The sequence below is a fragment of the Adiantum capillus-veneris genome, chromosome 20 (genome assembly GCF_014529385.1).
Source record: "Adiantum capillus-veneris isolate H3 chromosome 20, ASM1452938v2, whole genome shotgun sequence".
Taxonomy (NCBI): domain Eukaryota; kingdom Viridiplantae; phylum Streptophyta; class Polypodiopsida; order Polypodiales; family Pteridaceae; genus Adiantum; species Adiantum capillus-veneris.
The window spans coordinates 45,824,915-45,831,855 of record NC_140950.1 but is presented as its reverse complement, the minus strand read 5'-3'; positions in this window follow the sequence as shown (position 1 = coordinate 45,831,855).

The following is a 6,941-nucleotide window of genomic DNA, read 5'->3' as shown; positions in this document are numbered from 1 at the left end:
TAAGCATAAGGTGTCAATCTACACTTGACCGACTCCTAACTAATTCCTACAGAGGTCTCTACCAATTGTCTAAGTCACAGCCTTCAAGAGTGCATAAGAGGAAACTTCCTACAATGATTTCTAGAGCCGAACACCCATCAAACAATCTCCAAACACCATAGAACTTGAAGGAGACCCTACTAATACCAATAGGTCGCTCTTCCTAAGGTCCATGAACCAAAATCTCAACCCAAAACACCCGATGCAAAATCGCATAGGATGTCTGGCCGAAATTTGCAGGTCGTCGTTTTCGAAAACTAAAGTGTCTAATGTGTAGCTCTACTCAATGCGAACGCGTGGATATGCTACAATGCAAAATCGGATAACGTATGCTCACCCAATCGCCAAATGAAGCTCGTAGAAGGAGCTCGCAAAACCGGACCGTACGCGCGCAATGTAGGTATAGGCACGTAGCTCTCGTCGGGGGCAACACGCTGCACTTCTTTGCACTCGATTCCGACCACCGGTGCACACGTAGCGTCAAGATGAAGCTCACACTCTCTCTCGTACACAGTACGCTCACTCACAGACTTCAAAACTTCTTTTTTAAAATGACAAAAGGTTCCTTCATTAAGGTCAAAAAGTGGTATATATACCTTACAATTCTCAAACCCTAGAGTTCCAAAATCAACCAACTACTCCATCTATCTAGCAAAACTGGGATACAATCTGGAAACTTCAGTAAGTCCCAATAATTACAAGGTGTTTCCTCAATAAATGAATAATTACAAAAAAAATGATAATCCTCCGAGTAGTTAGTCTCCGTGGGGTGTGTCCAACTTCTAACTCCCCCCCTCGTTGCTCATGTCGTCCCCGACATGGCCGCCGCTGATCAGCTTCTTCATCGTATGGTTTCACGCATCTTGATCAGTGATTTGTATCTTGCATGTAGGTTCATCATTGTTGGGCCCAAAATATCAGTGTTTATGGTGAAAAAGCCTGTGTAGAACGCTTCTTCAAAAGCCTGGAGGTGATAGGATGGGAGAAACATTATCCTTTGATACAATGCATGTATCACCTCCTTGGAAGGCTGACCAGACTGATCATAAGCGCATCTGTAAGTATCTTGGAAGAAAAAGATATTGTCTGTTACCTGGCCTGGCTTGAAAGTCTCAAATACTGCCAAAAGTGTTTTGTAGATTTTCTTCATCATGATGCATGTAAGGCCAGGTGAGCCAGTGAACAATTTGATGGCGCCCGTTAGGGTTTTCACCATGTATTGGACACTTATTCTCTCACCTGTCTTCAAGCCCAGCAGCTTGGGGTAATTTAGCCAAGTGGGTTGGCTCCTTTGCAAGATCTCCTGGGCTTTCCACGTCCTGATCCTTGGTAGAGGACAAAAGCTGAGGTTGTCTCTGATGTTTTTCGGTGCCTCTACCAAGTGGATTAGGTATTGTGGGTACTTTGTGAGCCAGGCCTTCCTCCATTTTGGTTGAGAGTCAACAATTAGCCTGACCCCTTCTGGTTGGGAGGTATCTGCGTTGTAGAGTGGTATGGTCCGCTCTTCTCTTATCCACTTATTGATGGTGGTTGCTTCATATTTCAGCAATGGATATGGGAGAGAGGGTTGAAGCCATTCGTGCCTGAGGTTGCTGGCGTCAATCTTCTGAATGGTTATAGACTTGAAAACCCTCTGCTCCCACTCCAAGGCTTCCTTTGTTGTCTCTGTGATCTCCACCTCTATTGCCTTCCTTAGCTTCTCGTCCTCCTCCTGTGTTAGATCTTGTGGCTCTTTAGAGGATCCTTCTAGGATTTCCTCTTGCATAGGCGTGTCCACCGGATCTGCCACATTTTTTAAATCGATGCCCTCATTGGCTTCTGGCCCTGTGCCCTCTTGCTCTCCTGCTTGCTGTCCTCTCAGCTCCTCTATCTGCTTTAGTAGTTTCTGTTTTTCTGATTCAGCTTCTTTGCCCATATTCACGAGGTCATTTAATTTTGCGTTTATCCTCTCTGCCTCCTCGAGCTTTCTTTTTATACTTTCTACTTTCTCTTGCAGTGCTTTTTGGTCTTCTTTCATTCTTGTTTGCATGACAATAGACCCTTCTGCCATCATCAATCTTTGCTTTTTCTCTAGAGTCAGCTCCTTCTAAAGTTCTTGCATTTGTTCTTCATAGAGTTGACTTTCCGTAGTGATGTGAGTCGAGCTAGTAGCTCTGACTCTGGCAGGGGATGCCCGCAACCTCTGGATGGTCTGATCTTTCACTTTGAGCTGGTCCTTGAGCTCAAGGACCTCATACTAGCTGGCTTCTTGATCTATCTCCGTCTTTTCTTTGGCGTTTCTCATGGCTTCAACTTCTTTAGATTCCTCATCCAGTTGTAGGGTCAGGTTATCCCTTTCCCTCTTGGCATCTATCAGTGATGTGCTGAGTTGCTGACATTCCTCTTCAACTCCTTGCATTCTTTGTGCTGCTGCCTGATTTTCTTCCTCCATTTCCTGGCATCTTTGCAATGCCCTTGCTAGGCTCTCAGCTTCTCTCTCTTTCTGCCTTTGGCTTTGTCCTTGTAGAGAGTCTACTTCCAGCTTTATCTTTATTTCCGTGGCCTTGAGAGCTGCCATCTCACTTTCTGAAGCCATGGACTGCGCTCTTAAACCGGTTAGATTTGTCATCACCACATCCCAGTCGTTGGAGGGCGGGTGCAAATACACTGTATCTGTGGCAATTTCTTTTAGTTCCACTAGCCTCATGCCTTGCATTTGTTCTTTAGGCCCTGTGCTTGCCAAGTCGAATGCGATTGTGGCAGCCTCTTCTTTTGTGTACCCTGCAGCTAGCAGGTCCAAAAATGTGTTATATTCTTCGTTTGGCTTTGTCTCCTCACTCTTGGGTTTAAATTCGAGCAATACGATGTATTTGTAATGGCAAATATTTTGAAAGATGCCTTTACTCCTAAACCCAAAATCAAAGGGGAGCATAAGGTTTGTTTGACGTCTGAGCAGGTTTGGTCCCAACTGTCCATCTTTCAAGAAAGGGCTCTTGTTCTCTTCTTTACTGGGAAGCTTCCAGACTTAGCTGTCATTGAGCCATGAACTTGATTATGGTTTTAAACGTTCTGTGGTAGATAAAATATCCTTCTTTGGTTTTGGGTTGTTTGAAGTTATGTTTTTAAAAGCCAAAGGTAAACTAGCTATCTTGTCGGCTCCTACTGAAATTTTGTGTGGGAAGGTGGTTCACATTCTGCCACGGCAACTGATCAAGCTAAAAAAGGATAAAATGTTATCTAAATCTCCTGTTTGGGTAGAATCTATGGACTTGCCTACTTTTCTCTCACTACAAGTGGTACTTCACAGTTATATTCTTCGTTTGGCTTTGTCTCCTCACTCTTGGGTTTAAACTCTTCCCTTTCCTGGCTTTGGTCTCTCTTGGGCTCCTCCTAGCCTTTGTGTTTGTCTTCCTCCTCTTTGTCTTCTTGTGGAGGGCTGTGAGGAGGTGGTGAGGGCGGGGGACTGGGTTTAGGGCTGGCTGGTAGAGAGGTAGGCTTTCTCTTTAAATCTTTGTCTACTTTAGTTTTTCTTTCTCTCTCTTGCTCATCTAGCAGTTTCTGTCGTATTTGATCCACTTCCTCCTCTGTGAAAGGTACATGCGGTATATTTTCTGATGCGGCATCAAGAATCTCAAAATTTTTGATATAATCCTTGAATCTATCCCTTTGCACTCTTCGGGATGATCCCGACATTGACTCTAGAGATGGCTTCCAGAGTTCACTCAGATCACCTTTAAGGGCTCTCTCTGCTCTAAAGCTCTCCATCAGCCTCTCTAATCTTGCCGCTTTTTGTGACTTTGTTTCTTTCACCGGCATTTGGGCAAACTCTTTCTTTCCTTTCTTTTGCTCTGGCTGCTCGTCTTGAACAGCTCTGGCCGTCTTTTCAGTCTTGTAGCAACCCTTGGTGCTCTTTGTGGCTCGTCCTCTTTGTCTTCTTTTAGGCTCAGCCAGTCATTCTGAGACGGGGGGTCAGGCCATCTTCCTTTTGCGTGTAGTGCCCCATAAATAACCTTAGTGATTAGTTCTCATGGCACAATATATGTTGGCTTCTTGTTACCCATCTTAACTAGGTTGTCATGTATATATGCTGCATAATTGATTATCTTTGGGGTGCCTTTCGTCATTGCCCAAGTGAATGTCGTGGAAATTGCACCTGGCGGCATTCTGTACTTTTGTGGCCGCTTTGTGCACATATGGAAGTATTGGTTGTACAAGTGGCTCATGATTGCCACTCTTGGGTTGGCAATATCTTCAAAGGTGTAGTTTCCTTTCTTCTCATTGTACACCTTGACCGCATCCCTTCTTTTAGTTACACTATCCCCCTTGTTGGAGAGGTCTAGTGCGTCTGCTACAACCTGCTCAGTGATGATTATTTCTGTTTCTGGCCTGCCTTGTAGATTTGTTACTTTGGCCACTCCATCTTCTTTGATGGTTGTCACAAACTCCCAGACCCTCTTTTGTCCACCCCTGCCGGTACTGCTTCAAAGTAGTTGTGGAGATCAATCTTCTCGAAGTACCCGGCCATCTTGCTTCTTACGAACTCATTGAGTTCTCACGGCAGCATTGGTAGCTCGATCACATTCCCTTCAGTGTCTTTGAACACTCCTTGGTAGATCTTTAGGTCGTTGGACTCTAACAGATCTTCTTGGATCCATGTGCTGGTGGGCTTTAGTGTTCCTTCTGGTATGACGAAGGGTTCCACTTCTTCTAGGTAATCCTTGATGGTCATTCTTTTCTTCTTTGCCGGTGACTTCGCGGCTGCCATAGATCCTGTTGCACTTAGTAATCCGAAGTTAGCGTTTTTTCCATATTAGCTGAGAAACTGAGTTTTAACTATTCAAATGACTTGAAAATTGAAAATAAAGCTTAAAAGGAACTTGTGAAACTGTGCATGTGCTCACAATGCAAATCTGGCTAAAATTTCCATTTAGACATCCTACGCATAGGATGTCTTTTTCATTAGAATTGGTGGATACTTGACATGGTGATAGTGCATGGCTTATGGAACATGGCTATGTGCTTGGATATGGATTTGGGCATCAAAAAGTGGATTTTTTGGCTCATTCAGGCTTTAGGTCACAAATTGGGTAGAAATTCCATAACAGGTAGCAATTGATGTCCAAATGGGTTGAAAATTGGTATATGGGCTCATTGCACCATGGTATTGGCTCCCATGATGTCACTCTTTGCACAGATCGTCCAAATTCTACTGAAGACATCCTACGCGTAGGATGTCTATTTCATCAAAATGACATGAGATTTGTTATGTGGGTAGTCCTTGGCCTATGGAACATGGATATGCTCTTGGATTTGGATTTGGTCAAGGATTGATGCTTGCAAGAGCCTGTGTAGTGTTTTTAGGCTCCAAAAGTGTATCTTGAAGGTGTCGGAGGTCAAAAATGATTAGAATTGCTTCAAAATTGATATATGAGCTCTTGATGATGAGGTGATTGGATCTGGAATGAACAACCATCCTCTGAAGGACAAAAATGTCAAATAGACATCCTACGCGTAGGATGTCTATTTCACCAATTTTTGCTTCTGACCACACAGATTGGTTGTTGATGTATGGGTGAATGTGTTGTGCAAGTTTCATGTGATTTGGACAAGATTTGGTAGGTCTATGGCCCATTATTGCCTCTATGCCCTAACTTTGCGTTTTTTCATACATATGAGGTCAATTTTGGTCTAAATGTGATGAGACTTGTTGGATAGCATGTAAAAGTCATTCAGAAAATGTGTATGATGAAAAATGTTGGGATTTGTGCCCAAAAATGCCCTTGAGACATCCTACGCGTACGATGTCTCTTGATGATTTTTTCAAGGATTGTGCCCCTAGTGCCTGCCCTTAGTCCCCCTGAGTCCCTTTTAAGCCTAATTTCAACAAAAAAGTCAAATGGATAGAGAATAACTCCCTGTGTGGACTTCAGAGCCTCCAAGCCATTTTCTGACTTTTGGAGTGCTTTAAGGCGATGAAATTTCTTGATGTTGGTCTCCATAGCTTCCCGATCCCCTGGGGATCCTTGCCGTATGGTTTATGTTGACTTTGGCTTCACCGGAGCTTCATTTGGCAATTTGTCGCTCTAGAAGCACTCGTGGTTGCGTTTATAAATCTTCGATGATTTGTGGTGGTCTAACACCATAGGACTTGGTTGTTGATGGTCTAGGAAAGCCGCTCGTGAAGTTTGGTGGCAAACGGGCATGCGGTTTGGCCGCGAGAGCAATTTTGACGCTTTGTGTGTCTGATGCCGTTTCTTAAGTTTAGTGCCGCTTAGGGTCACTTTTTGGTCATGAGGGTCACATAGACTTGTCGAGAATGTCGAGATGCTCCTACCCATGAATTTTGGTAGCATTTGGTCGTCTTTTTGCCGATTTCCTATGTGGTGGCCTCTTGCGGGATTCTAGGAATTAGGGTTTTTCCCGATGGTTTTCTGCTGCCTTTGGACATCCAGGATTGGTCTCCTATGCTAGGGTAAGCTGCCGATGAAGTCTTGCTGCTTTTGGGTCAGCCATTAGGTCGCCGTCTCTACTTGTAGGTCTCTACCGCCCGCTTTGTGTGTGATTCCTACGCTAGTTTTCGCGACATAATGACAAACATGTGCGAAAAGCTCAAGGTGGTGAGCCTGCCTCTCATGTCTAAAGCTCGTCGGGTAGTCGTGCGCGTCATAGAAGCTGCTGGAAGGTCCGTCCGCTCTAGGTGGCAGAAGCTCTCTTTGCAAAGTCAATAGTGAAAATAAGCTAAAAATGAGGTAAAATTTTTCTTATAATGGAGGTCCCCGAACCACTTTTCATGAAATTTGACATGAGCTCCTATCTTCTCGCGAGATGAGGTTTAGGCTCAAAAATTTCTTGATTTGGACTCCATTTGCTCTGTTTACCAGAAATTTGGCATTTCGGTCAAAACCTGGCCAAAACACGCTTTC